We start from the raw sequence: 20,663 nt of genomic DNA on the forward strand, positions 1-20,663 counted from the left end.
TGTTACTGTAAATGATAATGTTGATAGGTGGTCAAGTAGACAGGAAACGTTCTTATGATTTAATTTATGAATCAGAGAGATACATTGGTATGTGATGATTCAGCAAACCCAACATCTACTTGGAAGGACAATCCTGGCTATTTACATTCAAGAAAAGATTATGAGTTGATATCAGGCTCCTCATTTACAGTCTATGATCCGCATCCTACTCACATTGTAAAGTGAAATGATTCTTCTGCCTTTTACAGAGCATAAAGCGGTTATTTTGTTTTTTTGTAATTCACTCTTACTTGATGTTTTTTTAACTATTCTAGGTTTCAAAGATGTGGAGATTCTAATGGAAGACCAAGAGAAAATGTGTTAACAACATGTTCGACAGGTATTTATATTTAGACAAGTGCAGTTTTAATTTAGGAAGGTATCTAGCACCATTTTACGTGAAGCATTGAGGTTTTTTTTGTTCCTTATGCAGTCCTTTCCACTATACTTGAATATCTGGACTCTGGTTCACCCATATTTGTTTCTATTTTGTGTACCAAGTTTTTCCAGATGCAGCCAACAATTGGATTATTTTAGAAAAGCTGTAAAGAAAAATGCTTATCTAAAGTGTGTCCACTTTTTCAAACTTATGTCTCCAAAAAAAGCATTAGCCCTCTCTGCTGTTTAAAACTGAAATGACAGCTCTGAGGCAGTCTTTAACCCCATCAGCAGGTCCCAACAACCGGTTAAAAGCAGTTGAAATACTAATATAGCCTATTGATAAATGAAAAACTATACACTTTGAACTTAATTTAGTTTATTTTTAATCCAATTACCACATACTGACACACATCCCACGTAGTGTTCTGTACATTTTTATTAAAAATCCTGGACATCGAAAATAATGATTGTCTTTTTTTGCATCCTGGGTTGCAGAGCAATACCACAGTGTAACCAGTGTTCAGATCATTAATCAAGCACATAATTAATTATAAATGTTTTACCAATGTGATTTGAATAGTGTTGGAAGGCTCATTTTCTGACCAGCACACATTTTTGTTCTGTTCCCATGAGTTGTGCTTTACAGAGGGGGCATTCCCCGCTGCCTTCAAGCCCCCTCCAGCAGTCCAGCGGGGCTAGACAAACAAGACCTGGGGTCCAGTCAATTTGTCTGGACAAATTTGGGGATTTGGGGCCTCGGCAAGCTATGCAGGGACGAGTGCTAATTGTTTGTGTGCCAAGCAACTGCTCTCAATCCCCTGGTCTCTCAAGTCACTCTATTCACCCTGGTCTTTGTTTGGTAAGTAACTTGAACCTGACACATCTGACCAGGGAGAGTGGTATTCAAGTCCCTCCCACCCTTCATTCATGATTACATTCCGTCTTTTGAAAGATCAGTCTATTGTCCAGGAATGAAAAGTAATAATGTCATTTTAACTTTTTCTCAATGTATGCCTTAGTCACCCTTACTTTGTTTCTGTCTCATGCGCTCAGCTAGGAGGATGGATGTGCAACAAATGCTTTGGGGGAAGATGTGGTCCTCTTATACCTCCACCCCCTGGTCAACAATGAGACAATCTGAGAAAGTGCTGGAGCGAGGCGTCACCCCAGGCACCAGTCCCTCACTAATTCAGTGTCGCCCCTCGGCGCTCTCCTGGCATGCTGATCAGAGGATTAGGCCCCGGAGACGGCATCGAGTCAAGAGCAGGCTGGAGAAAGGGAAAGGCATGCAGGCGAGATGAGGTACATGCCTGGTTTCACACGCACTCACACCCGACCAGAAGGCAAGCAGACATGCAGCGTGAGGACCACACACTTCCCTGCACTATTGGCAGCTTGTCAGTAGAGGGCACAGTATCACTATCCAATGTTTGCACAGGGAAAACATAATTTAGGACAATATGTAAAAGTAATTACATTTCCTTTTCACCTATTGAGGTGACTATAAAGTAGAGCAAAGAGTGTAAAATGCTTTTTCTCTCCTTACCTTCCACAATTGTCCCTTTTGAGAGACTATAAACAGCTATTAAAACACAGCAGAAGACAAGTATACTGTAATTAGTTGGACATCATAATCATGGATATAACCCAGACAACCATCAAACCAACTATTCTCTTGAAATGCATGAAAGAGAATGCTGAATAAATAAATCAGTTAAGGTCATTCAGGCAAGGATTTATGATAACTATATCTCTCCCACTATTACATAAAGCGCTGCCCAGCCACTTTTACCTGGCGGGTGACGAGAATATAATTATGTTTGATACATCAATTCCTTAATTCTGCTCAGCTATCACTTTCCATATAAGGAAATCTCCCACACGGCAACAACAATTAACATATCCGGGCGCACGATAAATACACTGTGTAACGCACACTACACAATAGCTGTTCTTTCAGTAGTGTGGGTGTTGTTGCCAAAACTGAAACAGTCTCCACATGCCTATTTGAAATTGAAAGGACACAATACAGTGCCCTAAAGGCTGCTCTACATGCTAGAAAACGTTCTGCATGCTGCAGCTATCATACAGCTGATGCCCTTTAACACATTTTCAGCCCCTGATCCTCAAAACACCTGAGTCTGCTACTAATGTCAGGTACAGATAATCCCAGAAATAAAAGTTTGGAGTTGTTAGAAGGGATAGATCCCACCTGTAGAGATAATTCTACAACCCATCTGCTACTTTTGTTGGTCTTAACAACTGAAACAGGAGAAATGTTAAAAGTATTCTCCTTTAGTTGTTGGCATTCCAGTGGGGACAGTAGGCTTTTACGAAATAATTTAAGAAATGCTAAAACGTGAAATCATAACGATACTTTTTTTATTTATGTAAAGGATGTTCACATGACCAAAGACTTGTGGAAAGCTGGTCCAGTGATTGTTCGGCACTGTGTCTGCATCTGTTTGTGGTCCTGATTTTGGAGTTACAGGTTGGGCATGGGCGCCACAATATGGGCTTTAATACAGACCAACAGCCTCTCTATCAAAAAGAAGGAGACAGAGCAATTAGCCCCTTGTAGGAGAGAGAAAGAAAGAGGGAAGGATGGAGGGGAATTGTGAATTTGACACATTAAATGGTGACCGTCATTAGCATGTGGCTGTGTAGAGTGTATTCACTGGATCCTTGAATGCATATTGCTTCACTGCCACGGCCGTACCCCCACCTCTCTTCTTCTCAGTCTGTCCATCATCCCCACGACCATCGTTCACTTGTAATCACCCTATTTAGCCTCTTTTTTCTTTCACTTTCAACAGCTTTTCTGTCGCCTTCATCTTTTAATGCCGTCACGCTGACTGAAGTCTCTAGAATCCCGAAATCAAAACAAATTAAGCTGGATAATTAGATGTAGGAGACACATGAAATGTCAGACACTAGTCGGTAGACTGAACACCAATAAAGCATCCGGTTATCTTCCTGTATTACAAGCAGATATAAATGTGATGCTGTTTATAGAACTCCTTACCAAAAACGGTGGATGTTTCTCAGCAGAACCTGCAGGGGTTCCTAGGACACATTAAAACTCAGTTTGTCTTGAATTAGCCTGACACAGCTTCTGTTCGAGCTGACTTTCACTCAGATTGTTCACTCTGCTATATGAGCCTGGAAAAGAGCAAAGTAGCAGGCTCAGTGTGGTGCCTTTTCCTCCATTGTGCTGAGATCACCTCATGCCAGCTTTGGGCTGTCACATTAGCGCACATCAAGACACTGAGCAACACACAACCCACAGAGAGAAAGTTTGTCCTCTGAGTTTCAATCTCTCTCTGCTCAGTGTAAATTCAGTCTGGAGTTTTGTGTTTTGTCTATAGGCAGAATGATCATTAAAGAGGCAATTGTCAATTAGGACTGAATACAATGTCTTTCAAGGATGGGATTTACATTATGGATTGTAAATGAATTAAGTAATGCTGACTCAGCTGTTTTATACAGCTTGTGTAAATGTGTGCCTGTGTGTAGCCAACATTGCGGATAGTGATATGGATGTGAGTTTTTCAGTGTAAAAAGCTTGAGGATGATCCTACTTTCACTCTTTTGAGAACTGGGTCTGTAGTTGAGTTGTAGTGAACTGATTAGGCTATCATGGGTTCTTAAAGTTCATTGAAACTCTGAAACCTAGCTGTGTGTGCATCAGGAAGTGCTTTGTATGTCGTGCATGGTGCACTTCTGATCTGTGTTTTAATAAACATCCAACATGTAGGTGCTGATCAAAAAGTTAAAGTATACTTTCACAAGTGTTCAAGTAAATATATCACTCTTAGTGAAAGCACATTAGAAAAGCATCTCTCAGTATGTAGAGGAGGAATGATTACAGCAACACATGATTATTGCTTTAAGACAGACTTGAAACATTTTAAATCTTTCCTTTTCATGTAATGTTGCAGCCAAAAAACATATTTTCTGAATGAAAAAAACACATTGAGAAATCGATAGGATAATGGCTTGTTAGCTTTTATTTTTGTTCTTGTCAACAAATCCCAAGTCAACTGCCCTTAAGTCCATTTGGTTTTACTGAAGAAATACAACTTAAAACAGCTTATTCTTACTCAATTTGAGTTTAAATTGGAAATAGTAGAGATCATTTTAAACTACATTGGGTTCTCTGACTGTTTATGGCCGAGATGGATTAAGTCAAATAAACAGTTTATGTTCAAGCTCATTGATTGTGTCTTAATGTGTTTTGGACAACAACGGAGGTCTTTATGCCAGAGGAGTGCAATTTATGAGAATTTGGATACAAAAACAATATGTGGCTGTAGGATCTATTCATTTTTGCTTTCTTTTTATGGCATATGGTCAAATAAGAGAATATAGGACGTTGCCAGTGTTATCCTGTCGTCAACACCAAAGTCCATTCTCCTCTTTACACAATTTACTCTTTCTCCTCTCCTGTTCCCTCTCTTGTGGCCTCTGTCCCCTTTTTCTACTTGGCCTCTCTCTCTCTCTGTCCGCCTGTTAGGGCCGTGCAGCCCGAGCTGTCAGAGCAACAATCCCAGTCCATTAGTATGGTAATGAGGCTGCGGGCCGACAGGTGGCCTGCTAGACAGCTCAATTAAACTGCTCATTAAAGAGGAAAGTTAACGAAGCTGCAGCCCGGTGCCAGTACGGCTTTAACACACAATGTGATGTCACAGGCAACAAATTGCTGCTGAGTAGGGGAGTGTGTCAATCTGCGTGTGTGTGTGTGTGTGTGTGTGTGTGTGTGTGTGTGTGTGTGTGTGTGTGTGTACGATTCCTTCTATGTGTCCTTGTGTGCACGTGTATGAGTGACATGATTGTATAAAAGCAGTGAGTGTGTCTGTGTGTGGCCAGAGATTGAAATAACAGGTCAGGGAAAGTTAGATGGACATTACTAATAAGGCAGATATGCAGCTCGGTCATTAGATAAGATGAGAGACGGGGGAGGTGACGGGGCGCAGAAAAAAACAAGTCACTCAAACTTGGCCTTTTGCTGTCCCATCAGACTGCCAGCGGCCGGGTTCTTTGCATCATTAACTGGACAAGCAACTAGTCAGGCCCTAATTACTATTAAAAAAAAAGAGGAGAAAAACACACAAAATGAAAGTTGTGCACATTTTTTAATTGAGTGAAACATAAACTGATGCACCTATTTGGATGTTTAATCAATCAATGATACATAACAACCTCAAGTACAGCCAAACATTTGTTCTAATCTTTGTTCTTTCTTAAGGCATATAGACATGGCATACTGTGTGCATGTTTACAGAGTTATTAAAATCACTGTTATTATTCCTCCTTTCCACCCTGGCTGGGAAGTAATCCCTTTCCAACTGTGGCTAGTTGCATACCATGTAGATTTCCTTTCTGTTTTGTCACATTACTGAGGAGGACAGGAAACAGTGTCCAGGGTGACAAGTTATAATTTATTGTAAAAAATAGTTGCTTTGTTGCACCTGGGAAAACTCACCTTTATCAAACATATATTCTCATATTCAATCTTAGCAGTGGTCTGATCAGCCAGAAGGAAATAAAACACTTGTGTGAATGAACAAAGTATCCCTGAAATAAGATGATAGGTTAGACATAAATAAGCAGACTCACTGGATGCATACAATAGACAATCTTACATTCCTGACAGGTCGCTCAAATTGACACTCATTCTGAAACCACCTTCATAATGTGGTAAAATGTGTTTTCTAAACTGCACAATTTATTTATTTTGGATTACAACCTATACTGTATATTGTATACAATTGTTATGAGATGACCTTGTGCATTCCATCGAGTTGTGCAAATGTTACAGCAACTAAATCTGAATCTTCTGAATCAAAACCGAAAAATATTGCCATTATTAATATTATTATTGACAACAGATTCAAAGTCTGGGGTTATTTCAACCCTTCCTCAACACACAGGCTGCAAAGGGTCCATTAAAGGGTCGCATAAGAAGTAAATATGCATCTTTAAGTAAATTAAAACGTTAAATATGTTGCTGCATTCACTGTTTTAGAATACATTGCGTTGTTATAGGAGTTACAGTGTATGATTGCAGGTTTTTCTTAGGTTTTTCTTTCAATTAGATTAGTCTGGTCGGGATCGCAATGGGGGGCATTGAGTGCAACATGTTTTGATAGTCGCTCATTGTTTATTATGTATGAGAATAAAGATGTAACACGACATGGTAATCAGTTTGTAACCCGGACCAATTTAGTTTGTAATCCGGGGGGCGTGCTCTCTCAAGTGTGAAAATGTGGCCATATGCGTCATGCTTCTCCCTCTCTTGTGTTTCAATCTCTGCGTCTATGACACGGAGGATCATGGGAGTTAATGGGGTAGGAGTCCGATCAACAAACAGGGTTATGTATGGGCACAAACATGAACACGGTGTGAAAACAGAGCCGCCAGATTCGCTCAAAGCTGTCTGAAAGATGTCTGCCCTTATGAATATGCTAATCCCAGTTTACCATGAACAAAAAAATGCTCATTAATTAATCAACAACAATGGCCTCCTTTAATGACACACTAGCTCCCAATGGAGACTGAGACTAGTTTATATGTGAATATTAATATAATAACAATATTCATGCAAACCATTTAGGCAGTCACTAAGATGGCAAGTATCTTATATGTATGGTTATAAACAGTTATGGCTATAGTTTGCATAAAAGAAAGTAGAAAGTCGTCAAAAGATACAAATCTAAAAATGATGGCATATGAAAAGCCAAAAAAAGAAAAGTAAAATAGCAAATTCTTTGAAACACCGAACTCATTGAGAACATTGGAGAAGTCACTAATTAGTTGTTTAATGAACATAATAACAATTGTCATGGTTACAGACGGGCCAGTAGCCAGACACTGTCAGAGGTGTGTCTGAAGAAACGGTTTCCCTGCATTAACCTACATAACATGTAGTACATGTGAACCAAACTGGATAGAAACAAGCCATTTTCATCACAATTATAAACTGGAAATTATAGTTAACATTAACAAAGAGGGCCTTACTTCAGTGTTAGGATGTACTGACACACATTTTTCTTGCTAGGATCACGTTAAGCACCGTGATACATCAAGTAAATAAGTGAAAAACAGCATCATTCATTGTAGTTGAGTTAGTGAATATGTTGAATAAGGTATGTCTTTCTGTGTGGTTGTGGTTATCATCCAGACATTTCCCTCAGAAGGTGTTGTATAAAAAATAGAGCTAAAACATATATTGGGGTTTTATAGGTGAACAGAAACATGATGTGAATTCTAAAGGCCTTTACAGCCTAGGTTCTCAATAAGTTCTGGGCATTGCTTAAGAAGCTGTCAGCCCAATGTATATGCTATGCTGCTCACTACCCAAACTTTTTTAATAGCTTTTATATGATTTAGTGTTTGCCCTTATAGTTTTTAATAAGGAAATTCCTTCTTCTTCACACCTTTGTTTTTGTTTCAACCTTAACTTCTTGATTTTCTCTCAAATCTTCGCTGCCTTCATGATGTGTCCAGATGATGGGAAGTTGTCTTTAGATGTGTCCTGTGTGCCTGCAGCAGTTGATCATTGAGGTCCAAGCAGTCAGCAGGCAGCAGCCCGCTGGTCTATTATGTCACTAATTGGTGGCATGAGTGAGATGGCTACAATATCAAAAGGCAGGAAGCAAAGGTTGGAGGGACTGTGGGGGGCGAGGAGATGGAGAGAATGAAGGCAGGAAAGGGAAACAGAGAGACAGAGGGAGAAAGTACGAGATGTGTTCTAATTAGAGTAGGGCGTGTCTGTACTCCATGTTTGAGGCAAATTAGGTTGACAGGGGAGTGACAAGTTTTGTGCATTTGTGATAAGCTGCTCTAATAATAACAGCTCTGTTGGTGGGAAATGGTCAAATGGAACTGTGGGAACTCAAAAAGAAAGTGCAGAGATGGAGAGTGAAAGACTTTGGGAGTATTTTGTTATTAACTCTGAATTTGTAAGTAAAGGGTCATATTTTGGTGTGTTAGTAAAACTTAATTTTGTCCCAAGCTTAACAACACATTGTTTTAATTGATCGTTTGATATTACCAATTCGGGTTTGCTGTCAAACATATCTCAATTAGCTCTATTAAAAGGGCACTCCATGAATTGTACCCATTAGGGTTCATCTTGTTGTGAGAAGGACTTTGAATCTTGCAAACAACTGTTTTTGAAAGATGGCTTGGAAAACAATATATTGTTGAAAAATGTATCTAAAAGAACTATCAGCATGAGCATATGGTACGAAAATATGACAGAATACCAGTGTGCAACAAAATGAATACAGTACAGGTTGTTGTTGTTGAATTATTGGAAGTGCATTATTCAGAGATTCTTTAGGTCAAGGAACTAAGTTCAGTATCTTTGCCTCCCTGGGTCTATTTTGACAATTCTTCTTTAATTTCTCTTGTGAGGCTTCTTATCTCTTGGGAAGTCAAAAGTAATTTCCGGAATACCCTGCTGAAGAAGTAGCATTGTTCCCTGATGTAGAGTATACAGTATGAACCTTTAAGCAGGACAAACAAACAAATAACTGCCGGTTTCAGTGGGTAGTGTATTCCATCATTTACTTTTTGCTGCAAACATCAGACAGAAAGAGAGAATATCCCCTGTTGAGCTGTTAGAGACAGAAAACAGCGCTAAAAGTAAATGAATATTGGGCTTTAAATTCATCAGGTGGTCATAAACACGATGTGGATAAAGTTAAAAAAGCACCAGAACCGCTACTAAATGGACTTTTTCATAACATTGATTTGTCAACTGAGTCTTACTGCAAAGTCAAGGATGAACTTGGCTCCTAAAGTTTTTTACTTAGAAAAGCTGTTTGGGTAATGTTTTAAAAACAATCAAATAAGTGACATAGTTGTACCAACATCATATGTGTGTGTTGTGTTGCCCAACATCCCCATCCCCATCCCCATACGATCTCCCTCGTTTGCCCCCAGGGTGTCTTCTACATGTGTCCTAATCGCACCCCTCTCCCCGTCACTTCCACTGACCCCCTGTTGTGGAGGGAGAGAGCGACATTAAATCTTAATCTCACCCGCTTGATGGAGAATGCAGGTCCCTGAAAGGCAGCATTTTCTGGTTACATGAACCCATTGGGGGGGGATCAACCATATGCCAATTGACATGGCTGGGGCTGAATGGCCCAACGTGGATTGTAACAGTGGTCCTTGGACAAAAAGCCCCTGCAGGCTCCCACACCTCCACCAGAACTGAACAGACGTCCCGGCTGCTGCTGACACAAGGCGGGATACCCCCCCCCCCCACCCCACACACACACACACACACACACACACACACACACACACACACGCACAAAATTGGTGGCCCACTGGCACGTTTTTGTTTTTGATATGATGTTGGGGATACAAAGATTTAACACAAATGACACTGTTGAGCTGAAAGCTGTCGTTAAACATGCACTAACAAGAATTGTTGTAACCTGATAGGGCTGCAACATCAAGAATTGTTAAGCATTATATGTTATGTTTAAAAGGTTTAATGGTACAAACCTGAATACTCAAAATCTACTCAAACATTTTTTATTAACAAAGACAGAATAAGAACCCTTAGTCCACAGTGTGTATATCCACATACTGTACATACAGTACACACCTAGACATTTTCTGTTCTTTAAAAACATAACCATGACTTTAATTCAGCTTCATACTAATTTACCACATGTTTTTTGGATGCACTTTGTCGTACAAAAACCACCATGAAGTGTCTCCATCCAGAGAGCTGTCCAGATGCATGTCATTGATATCACTCTTCATTATATCCGTCATACATTTAGTAAAGAATCATCCTTTAGGAGTAAGTTGTTGACCATGGTTTTGAGCTCCATTTCCCAGGTTTTTGTTGTTGTAAATGCCAAACATTTTATGTGAATCTGAACTCATGATCCGTCAGTTTCTGTAATGGTTTTTATAATAAAATAAGCATTATTTGTATAATACTTTTGTTGACCACATTACGTTACAATGTGCTTTTTTAAGGGAAGAAAACAAAGAATAAAAAGCTAATTTAAGAAGAAATCAAATAAAAATTACAAAAGCAAAATGTTAAAACTAGACTAAGACATAAAATAGCAAAACAGCAAATTCACATATTTTCAGTGCAACCTGATTGCCATCAAGGAAGACGGACTATTTTCCCAATACAACATCTAAAATAATAAGCTTTCAAATTGAAATCCTTTTTGTTGTCAAAGGCATCCCAATAAACCCCCTGGATTTAGAACATTATTATTACTGTACATTCACCACAGTAGTGCAATACAATTGTGTTAGAGATTAAAAAGTGTTCATCATGATTGATCATACACATATAATTAAATTATAATCAGATAGCAGTGAACAATCCTCGTCTTTTCTACACCAGTGATCCCACATGAGAGCCTGAGACGGCTTTAATGGAAATGTTCCTGATTGGAGAGGCACTCCACTGACTGTACCACTGGAGAGGCCAGTGCGTTCGCCATATGGGACAGGGATGGTCAATAGGATTATGTTGTGCACCTCTCCTTCTCCCTCTTCTCTCCCCACACATAATCAACCAGGGGATGAAGTCCGAGCCCACCAAGCCTCCGCCGAAGTGTCCCAGATCCCCTTTAGCCTACTTGGGAAGGGAGAGTGGGGCAGTGGGGGTCTCGTGGGCAGAGAGAAAGAGCAGGGGGGACCACCAGATGGATTAACATATTCAACAGAGCCAGAGATCAAGCCTTTATAGAGTGAGGACAGAGGGAGGCTTTCTCTCACACATACAGAGTCTGAGAGAAAACAGAAATGAGTGTAAGCTGGATTTGTTTTCATTGTCATGGAAAAACAGCGATAGGCCAAGTGATAACTCCGCTACTCAGATGTAGCCTACATTTTTCTTCTCTCGCAATTGTGGGCCGGACATGTTCACAAACACTTGAGGTGGAAAGAAACTAAATGCATTCACTCACAGTCACAATACGTGTGCGTCCGTATTACACAAGTAACTTATTTTAGATGTTATACTTCTACATATTTAAAGATGAATATATTGTACATTGTAGCCTCATAATCAGACAGAATTGACAATCGTATCGCACTTATTGAGTTAGTTGTTTGAGAAGCTGCAGTAGCAAAGATAAAATTCAATTTAAGATAGAGCTAAAACAGTTATGCAATTAGATAATGCACCCAGAAATTAGTGACACATACTGTAGAAGTGTCTTTTGATCTAAGGCAAGACAATTATTTGTCAGTGTCTTCCAAAACCATTATAAATCACAACAAGAAACAAATATTCTCTTGTAAAGATTTTGTAAGTTTAGGCTCCAAAAAGTGTTAAAATAGGGACTTGAGGTTTGCACGCACGCACACATGCGCCACACACACACACTGCTGGGCGAACTTGTGGCCCTGTCCCAGCATGGGCACCAGATTAGGGACCCTGTTTTTTCGTTGGTTTGCTGTTCTCATGACATGTGAATGGCCACTGAGATAGTGGAGGAACATTATCCAACACATTCATCTCCACATCAAAGATGAGCCCAACGGTCGGAGGAATACCACCCTGAAAGAGAGCAAAGACCCTGCTACAAATGTTGGATTAGAGATCCAAAAAAAGGAAAGTAGCTTGTGTAGTGTTTATGAGTGACTGTTGATATCTGATCAGGCTAAATTCTCTTTTCCTTTACATGCATCCTGTCTGAACCGACACGTTCTTTAGCTGTTTCGCAGTCTCCTTCTTACTGTCATAGTGAACATTTCAACTTCTCATTGTCAGACAAATAAGAGATAAACATGTGAATGTAACATTACATTCATGTCTCTGGACTAATTAATCCTCCTTAGTTTAAGCTTAAAATGTGAGTAATCACTTATTTGTGTTCCAGAATAGCAGTCATTCCAAAACGATGGGCTATAATCTGAATCTATAACAGCCTTCACTCTTCTGGTTTCCGGCTTTACAACAGATGTTGGTAGGGCTTTGCTATTCAGCCACAAACACATTAATGAGGTCCAACAATGAAGTTGGGTGATAAGATCTGGGTCACATTTGGTGTTCCAGTTTATCCCAAAAGTGCTGAATGAGGTTGAGGTCATGGCTCTATGCAGACCAGTTTCTTAGAAACTACGATTAAATTCTACTCAACACTTCCAGCATTTTTTACATGGAAATCAGACTTTTTGGATTCCTCAGTTGTGCAACTATGGTTTGCATTAACCATAACAATACTGTATACAGATAATTTAGAAAGCGAGAATATGAAAGAACATATAGACATTCTTGTTGCACCCAAGACTGGAAAGACCTTGCTTTGGCATTGATGAAACTGGAAATGTCCAACCTTAACTCTTATGATAAAGTTTGTAATATATATGAAGATTTATTGTAATTGGGATTAAGGACCTAGACCAAACATAATATAATAATGTAATACCAGATTTATGATCATGCGGTTGTCTTGCAGAACACATATAAAGACTGAGTATGTCGGTGACAGAACCACCTGTAACTGTTATAAAAACGTAAAAAGTAACATAAGTCTGTCTCTCCAATAATTTAGGAGAGAGCAAAGATTAGAAGAGAACATGGAGACCTCTGAGGAAGACAATGTGGAGGGAGTTGTGGGAAGGTGAGGGGTTGAACAAGTGAATGCAAGGCAGTGATAAAGGAACTCGCCACCAATGATATCAATCTGTTGAGCAGCAACTTGCAGGGAACACTGTAATCCGTCAGGTTTGGCAGCCGTACACTCATCAAAATCAAAGTGAGCTTAGAGGGTGCGTTGATAGTGGAGCAAGAGAATGAGAGCGGCATATCGATGTAGGGAAGGAGACAGAAAGAAAACAATGCAGCAGCATCCAGAGAAAGAGGGGGAACCTGCTGCCTGGCTGCTGGGCTTCTGATTGATGAGGTCACTGAGAGGGCTTCCCCAAAATGAAGAGTGTCTTCAGAGGGTCAGCCAGAGGTTGGGTAGAGGTCAGAGTGCAGCCAAAGGGGAGACGCAGAGTCTCAAAGTATCACAACAAATGATCGTAAAATTATTCTAAGAAACTGTCTTCCCTGTCACTGATGGCCACTGTGTGCTGTCTTGGACTGTATCAGCTAATATCAGAATGTATATGATCATCATGGTGTCAGAGAAAATCTTCATATATGAGATATGATTAGCTGCCATGATACTCTTCACAAAATCTTACTGTACAGTTAAACTTATTGGCGTCTGATTCAACGTTAATTTTGGCTCATTGTGTCATCACTTTGTTAAAGTTGGACTCTTTTCAGTCTCTGGAGACTAACATGTGACATTAATGACAGCTAAGGTCATGGCATGATCATAATCATTTTTCATTAAAACTTGGGTGATTTGGCAGACTGCGTTTATTCCACAAAAATGAACGCACACAGACGCTACCAATGTTAGCCCTTGCCAACAGCTTGTGAATACTGTCTTCTGATCTAATCTTAGTTTTACCAGCACCATCGACTTTTTGTGTTCCTCCAGTTTGGTCACTTTTCTTTCCAGTCAAAACACTTGATAAAATATGGATATTTCACCTTTTCCATTGCCATCTCTTAAACTTCCTTTTGAAATGTGCTTATTTAGTCTGAAGTAAAGTCATCTCTAAATGTAATGGATCTATAAAATGTATAGTAATATATAATATTGAGTTCTTACTTACAATCATTGTTGCCTTGATGTGGTCAAAGTACTATCTCGTATAGGTAGTTCAGAAATCACACAGATTGATTTACAGAAGCTTGTCAGAAGGCAAGACTTATGAACACACATATACTAAAAAAAGGATACACCTGGTTGTAAATTACCATAAACCCTACTATGATAATCCCCCCTCCCCCAAAATAGCATACATGCTAATTTCATCATACATACAGTACACACAAAGCAGTTTCCAGTGTTGTCACTTTAGTGTCCCCTGCTGGGAGGGCCAACAGTGGAGTAGCTAGTGTGAAGGTAACCTTTTCAACTGTGTTGGAGCCACTTGGTAAACACACACTATAATTACTGCTTATTAGAGGCTATAGGGGCCCATTAGTAGCACTGGCCCTACCCCTCACTGCCTGCACCTCATTATAGAAGCCAGCACAGCACAGTGTGCCTCATTACCACCTGCCTGTTAAACTCACACACACACACACACACACACACACACACACACACACACACACACACACACACACACACACACACACACACACACACACACACACACACACACACACACACACACACACACACACACACACACACACACACACACACACACACACACACACACACACACACACACACACACACACACACACAAGCAAGTTAACATGCACTTGTTAGAACACTGCAGGTGCTGCCAGATTGAATTCAGGTGTTGACTTGTTACCTGGAAAATAGTTGTGTTTGTGTGTGTGTACAGTATAAGCATGTTCATTGCATCATGTGACAGTCCAACATGATCAACAGGACTCATCTATGACTGTTTGCCATTTGTTAAGCTAATGCCCATTATTTGTATTCGTGCACTTTAAATGTATATGCTGCATTTACTTGAGATGGGAATCCATTACATTTCAAATAAATGTGTCGCTTAACTGTTTTAGGTGTTGACAAAGGCAGCATTTTTCAGTCTAATGGGACTTTTGTGAAAGACTTTTGTTTGGTTGTTATTATTAATGTGTGACACAGCCATCCTTGCTTTATTAGAAACATCGAAGTACAAAAAAAGAGTCTTATATCATTATTATTAACAATTTTATCCTAACGATGCACAAGCTCTGTGACAATTGTAATTAAGTGATAAGTAGAGGTTGAGCAATGTAGCAAGTTAAGGGTTAAACTATAGCTACAACATAGTTAGTTTTTACTTCTAGAAAACTAGCTGTAGGCATGGTTAGTTTAAGCTTAAAAAACGACAATGCTCGCTCAGTACCGGCTACAACTGCCACCCATGCATTATATATGCGCAAACGCATAAACACAAATAAATGTTCTTCATGAATTGCTCCCTCAGTGTGCCCCATTTTGACCCAGTCTCTATTAAAAAAACAAAACAATAATGTCACATTCCAGACCATGCCACCCTATGCTGTTCACTGTGCCGCCTGTGCTGCAGACAAAAGCCTCCCTTCTGTCAGCAGAGTGCAGCTGCCATCGCCGTTTCTTCACTTTACTGGCGATATTTACTGGGGATACAGACACTATTTTATTCCCCCTCTCCCTTCCATTTCTCCCATCCCTCTCTGCCCTCCCTGCACCCGCTGTTAGGGTAACAATTTCTTAGTCTGTTGACTCTGCCATGGCAGCAGAAGCAGATAAAGCTTTTTTTCTGTTTCTCAGTGTTTCGCTCTCAATCCTCTGTCGAGTTACAGTAGCTGAGTGAACGGCACCATGGCAGCACTGGCAGTTAAAGACTTGTATCAGTCTCAGTTGCACACTTTCTGTGTGATTTTCTTTGTTCTGTCCTCCAGGTGAATGCCATGCTGGCAAGGGTGCCAAGGAAGCAGATGGCTTCAGAAAGCAGAAGTAGAAGGAAACAAATGTGGAGGAGGGACCCTGTGGAGAATACTAAGCACTGTGGGAGATGCAGCAACAAAGGTTTAATGTCTAAACTTTAAAAAAAATAACCATTTAAAACGGACTTGTTAAATGATTGGTTAATATCAAGATTATCTTTTCTGATGTGCCTTTTATTGGTGTTAGGTTTTATTAAACTCAGGTCAGATTTGTTATATATTTGGCCTAGTTTCTATGAAAGCACTCACCAGCAACATTGCTACAACAATGTCCAATGCAGAAATTCAGAAGATCAGACAGTTTCTCCGGACGTCCTTAAGCACATTATTTGCTTGAAAAAAGGAAAACAACTACCCTAACTATGTGGTTGTGGTCCTACATACGAAAAAATAACTTGTTAGTTACTTACTTCCATCCACTGGAAAAAGCAACAAAGGTCAGTAATGATCCAGAGACATTGCAATTACAAAGTCGTCGTCTTAACCAACAGACCAAGTCACGTCAATGAATTATTGGTGGTATAACATCTTTTGACTGCATTGTAATATTGTGGCTTTCATCCTGTGCACATTGCATTTACGCTTTTAGGGCTAATTTTGACGAAAATACAACCACAATACTTGACGTTATGAAATTGTGTTAATTCCCTGTAGTTGATTGGAGGTCATTCAGATCACTAGTTTCACTTTGGCCTTTGATAGCTCCTGATTAAGAATTGACAGCAGCTTGGTACGTTTCCTCACTTGGCCAATCAGGGTGTGGCGGCATATTGCAAACCCAGGTAATTTTGTGCGTGCCATAATTTAAAGCACAGCCCATCAGATATTGTCAGCCATAACTCTGGTCTTTGTCTCTGCTTTGTTAACTTTTCTGATGCAAGGTGATTTGGTCATACTGACACATAATTTAAGTGCATTTCCCATAGCTTACCTGCATCAGAGCATTCTGTTATTGTTTTTATTGGTTTACGTTTCATCAAAACCACCTTTTTACATTTCTTATCATCAAAGACATATATTGATTTTTAAAAAGACAGTTTATTTTTTATTGAAAAGGCATTTTAACATCATTATTAAAGGTAGGGTAGGTAAGAATGGAGAAACCAGCTCGAGTGTGCTAGAATTTGAAAGTACAGACCTTACAGAGCCCTTCCTCCAACAAGTTATTTTAGCCGGGCCGGCTAAAATGATTGGTCGTGCTTTTTACAGTACTACGGCTTCCACAGATGACATGTATTTATTGTCAAAGCACTTAATATATTCATTGCTATCGGGATGTTAAGAGCATTCCATGGAATATAACAAAAAGTGTTTCTGAAGTGAATTACCCACCTTAAAGCCCCTGTCACACTGTCCCGAAATTGACACCCGATGGACACACGAATATGGAATTGTGAATTTCGCACGAAGATGGCCCCGAACCACACACGAAGGCAACATTTACATTACATTTAAGACATACAACTGCAATGAAAGTACCAAAAACAATTATGTTACAGTACTATGATACTGTACTGATATCTTCAGACTTTGTTCTTTACTTTATCCGTCTTTATATGTAGACAATATTACGTTTTCTCCGTAATGTTGTTTCCATAACAACAACAACTTCCTGTCAACTGTCCTTCAAAATAATATATTATATCTTTTTTAGTTTCACAGAACACAAATTGGGTTATTTACATCATATGTTTACATGATTTTGTTGTGCAATAAAACAACCCGATGGACACACGATAAAGGAAATGTTCAAATTCGGCTGTGATCGTAGCAACATCGGGCCATTCGTGAGGGCATCTTAAGCCATCGTATGACCGCCGGTGGAGTTTCTCAGGCTCCGGCAGCAACTTCGTGAGCGGTGGCAAAATCTTTGGCATGCCAAAAAATGGCCGAAGGACCTTGCGAAGGTTCATTTTCGTGTTGAATTCGTGTGTCAATTTTGCCCTTCGTAAGGCCATCGTGAGGGCATCTTGTTATAATCGGTGTCATCGGGCATTCGCCCCGATCAGAGTGAGGGTGAATGCACCGATGATAACACGAAGATGACACGATTTGACAAGATGCCCTCACGAGTGCCTTACGAAGTTGCCGCTCACGAAGTTGCTGCCGGAGCCTGAGAAACTCCACCGGCGGTCATACGATGGCTTAGATGCCCTCACGAATGGCCCGATGTTGTTACGATCACAGCCGAATTTGAACATTTCCTTTATCGTGTGTCCATCGGGTGTCAATTTCGGGACAGTGTGACAGGGCCTTTAAGGAGGGGGTTTGATTTCTAAAATGATTTAGAGAACATTTATTTTCATTATTTTATGTCGTTTTAACTTGTTCAGGCTTGCTCCTGATGAACTGAAATTTGGGGAATCGGTACTGCCACATCATCCACACAAAACGTATCTACAGAATACATATGATACAAAGAAATGGAGAAACATCTAATTGAATGATCAAGTCAAGAGTTCAAGAGCATTCAACAATGAAGCATATCACATTTAAAAAAATAGGATGTTCCATCCGTTTGAGCAAATTAACATAAAAAACTGGAGAATAAAGACAGCACCTGTACTGGCATGTCTGCCTGGGAGAGTTACGAATCATCAACCTGAAGCACCTGTTAGTCTAAGATTTAATTAGGAAAGAAAGGGTGAGCTCTCTTTGCCTGCATTGAACAACAGGTTCCTCTCTTGAGAATCCCTCAAATTCTTGCCATGTGGTTAGAGGTGGCTGATAAAGGAGCATGTGTGGCATTCAACATATAAGCATATGTGTGTGTGTATGTGTGTGTGTGTGTGTGTGTGTGTGTGTGTGTGTGTGTGTGTGTGTGTGTGTGTGTGTGTGTGTGTGTGTGTGTGTGTGTGTGTGTGTGTGTGTCCACTCCAGGGTGCTCCAAACTTTGAGGACAGCCCCTCCAGAAAACACAGGCCTGGCCCTCCAAACTCAAAGGACGAGCTCCATTCACCGCCTGGCAACGGCGCTGAGAAATGGAGAAGAGATGGGCACAACGGAATGGGTGGGCAGTAAATTATCAACTTTGAGAGGAGAAGACACGATATTTATTTATAGCATTCAGCCAGGGCACTCAGGGAAGGTTGAAATGGAAAGGGGGTGCGCGTCTTTTGCAAGGGGCATCCTAGGTGGTCAGCATTGACCTGTACTAACCCCTTGTATCCTGTCTCATTCTCCCACCCTTCACACTTGTCTTGTACCCAGAGCTCCCGAGACCTCCCTGGTAATTAGGGAACGAGTCACACCCACTCCCTGCCCCCAAATGTAGTAAATGTTCCTCCTTCTCCTGGCCTTGTGACACACACACTCACACAGCCACAGAATTGTGGCTTCAAGACACCATTCAGCCCTGGTCCCTACTTGCTCTATCCCCCACTCTACATTTTATCACCACCCCTTGTTTTGTTTTGCTGTCTCAATCCATCAATCTTCCCATTAGCCTCCATATTACGGACACCACGGGAAACGCCCCCTTTACACCAGCCCTTCAAATCTGTCTTCCTCTCTGCAACTCCCTCAGCCTCTTCCACTTGCTGCTGACTCTAGCTCCATCCTTCAGTCCAGCCTCATTAGTCCTACCTGCGGCTTTCCAATGATCACACTCTCCCTCCTTTTTTTTTGCTGCTGATTCACCTCCAACTTAAGGTTACCATCCGACTGTCCTGGGGCATGGAGGTTAAGATGGAGATGGACAGTGAGGAGAAGCATTGGGGATGCTGCGGACGGTGATGGGGGTAGCAGCATTTTGGGTGGTATGTTTCCTCCGAGGGTGGGACACAATGCCTCCAGTGTTCAGGCAGGCCCACAGGAGCTTGTTTTACAACAGGGGAGGGGCGGCCATCAATGGCCAGATGATGTGAACCACCCTGAGCCGATTCACAGTGACAAACAGCCCCCTCCGAGGAGACCCCCCCTTTCTCCTCCTCCTCTTTTCTGCTTTCTCCCATCGCCTCCCTCCTTCCCTCCACACATTCTGTTCTGTTGGATCAAAACCAGGGCAGCAGAGAGCAGGCAACAGCACCGCAGCTCAATGGACTGGAAACGAGGACACACACACACACACACACACACACACACACACACACACACACACACACACACACACACACACACACACACACACACACACACACACACACACACACACACACACAACACACACACACACACACACACACACACACACACACACACACACACACACACACACACACACATACTAAAAATGTCTCACATACAAAATGGGTATACATGCATACACTCACGTGCACAGAAACACACAGGAACAGACCCTTTCTGTCCGTCTTCTCCTAATGACGTCTCAAGCATCTTGCTGGAACATAAATTGGTATTAGTTTAATTAAACCAGCGTGGCCCTTATTTGTGTTCTTCTCTTCGTGCTCAAAAAGGAAACCTGGCTTGATGACAGCATAATTGCTGAAGAATTGAAGGAGAGCTAGTGTGTCGAGTTGCCAACCCAGCTAGCGGGGAACGTTCTCACAACTTTGGCTAACGTTACCTATTGGTTCTAATAAGGTTTTAAAGAAACGTTTTAATCTGATGTTCAAAGAACCTTTTTAGGATGTTTATTTTTTCAAATAATGTTCCTATAAGGTTTAAGGTTAACTAAGACATAACGTTTTAACTGCAACATTCAGAGGATGTTATTGAGGATGTTATTGAGGCCTGAGATGACAGAAAGTTTATTTATAAA

At 40.7% G+C, this 20,663-nt stretch overlaps 1 long non-coding RNA gene across 1 annotated transcript; it reads left to right on the plus strand.

Moving 5' to 3' along the window:
- The first annotated feature begins 322 nt into the window (after window positions 1-322).
- On the plus strand, window positions 323-19,463 carry LOC117544449. The gene is made up of 4 exons (XR_004568690.1): window positions 323-1,279; window positions 1,474-1,722; window positions 15,899-16,025; window positions 18,824-19,463. It is a non-coding gene; the product is annotated as an uncharacterized LOC117544449 (long non-coding RNA).
- Window positions 19,464-20,663: the final 1,200 nt, after the last annotated feature.

Source organism: Gymnodraco acuticeps, unplaced genomic scaffold, assembly GCF_902827175.1.
Source record: "Gymnodraco acuticeps unplaced genomic scaffold, fGymAcu1.1, whole genome shotgun sequence".
In the NCBI taxonomy this organism is placed as follows: Eukaryota; Metazoa; Chordata; class Actinopteri; order Perciformes; family Bathydraconidae; genus Gymnodraco; species Gymnodraco acuticeps.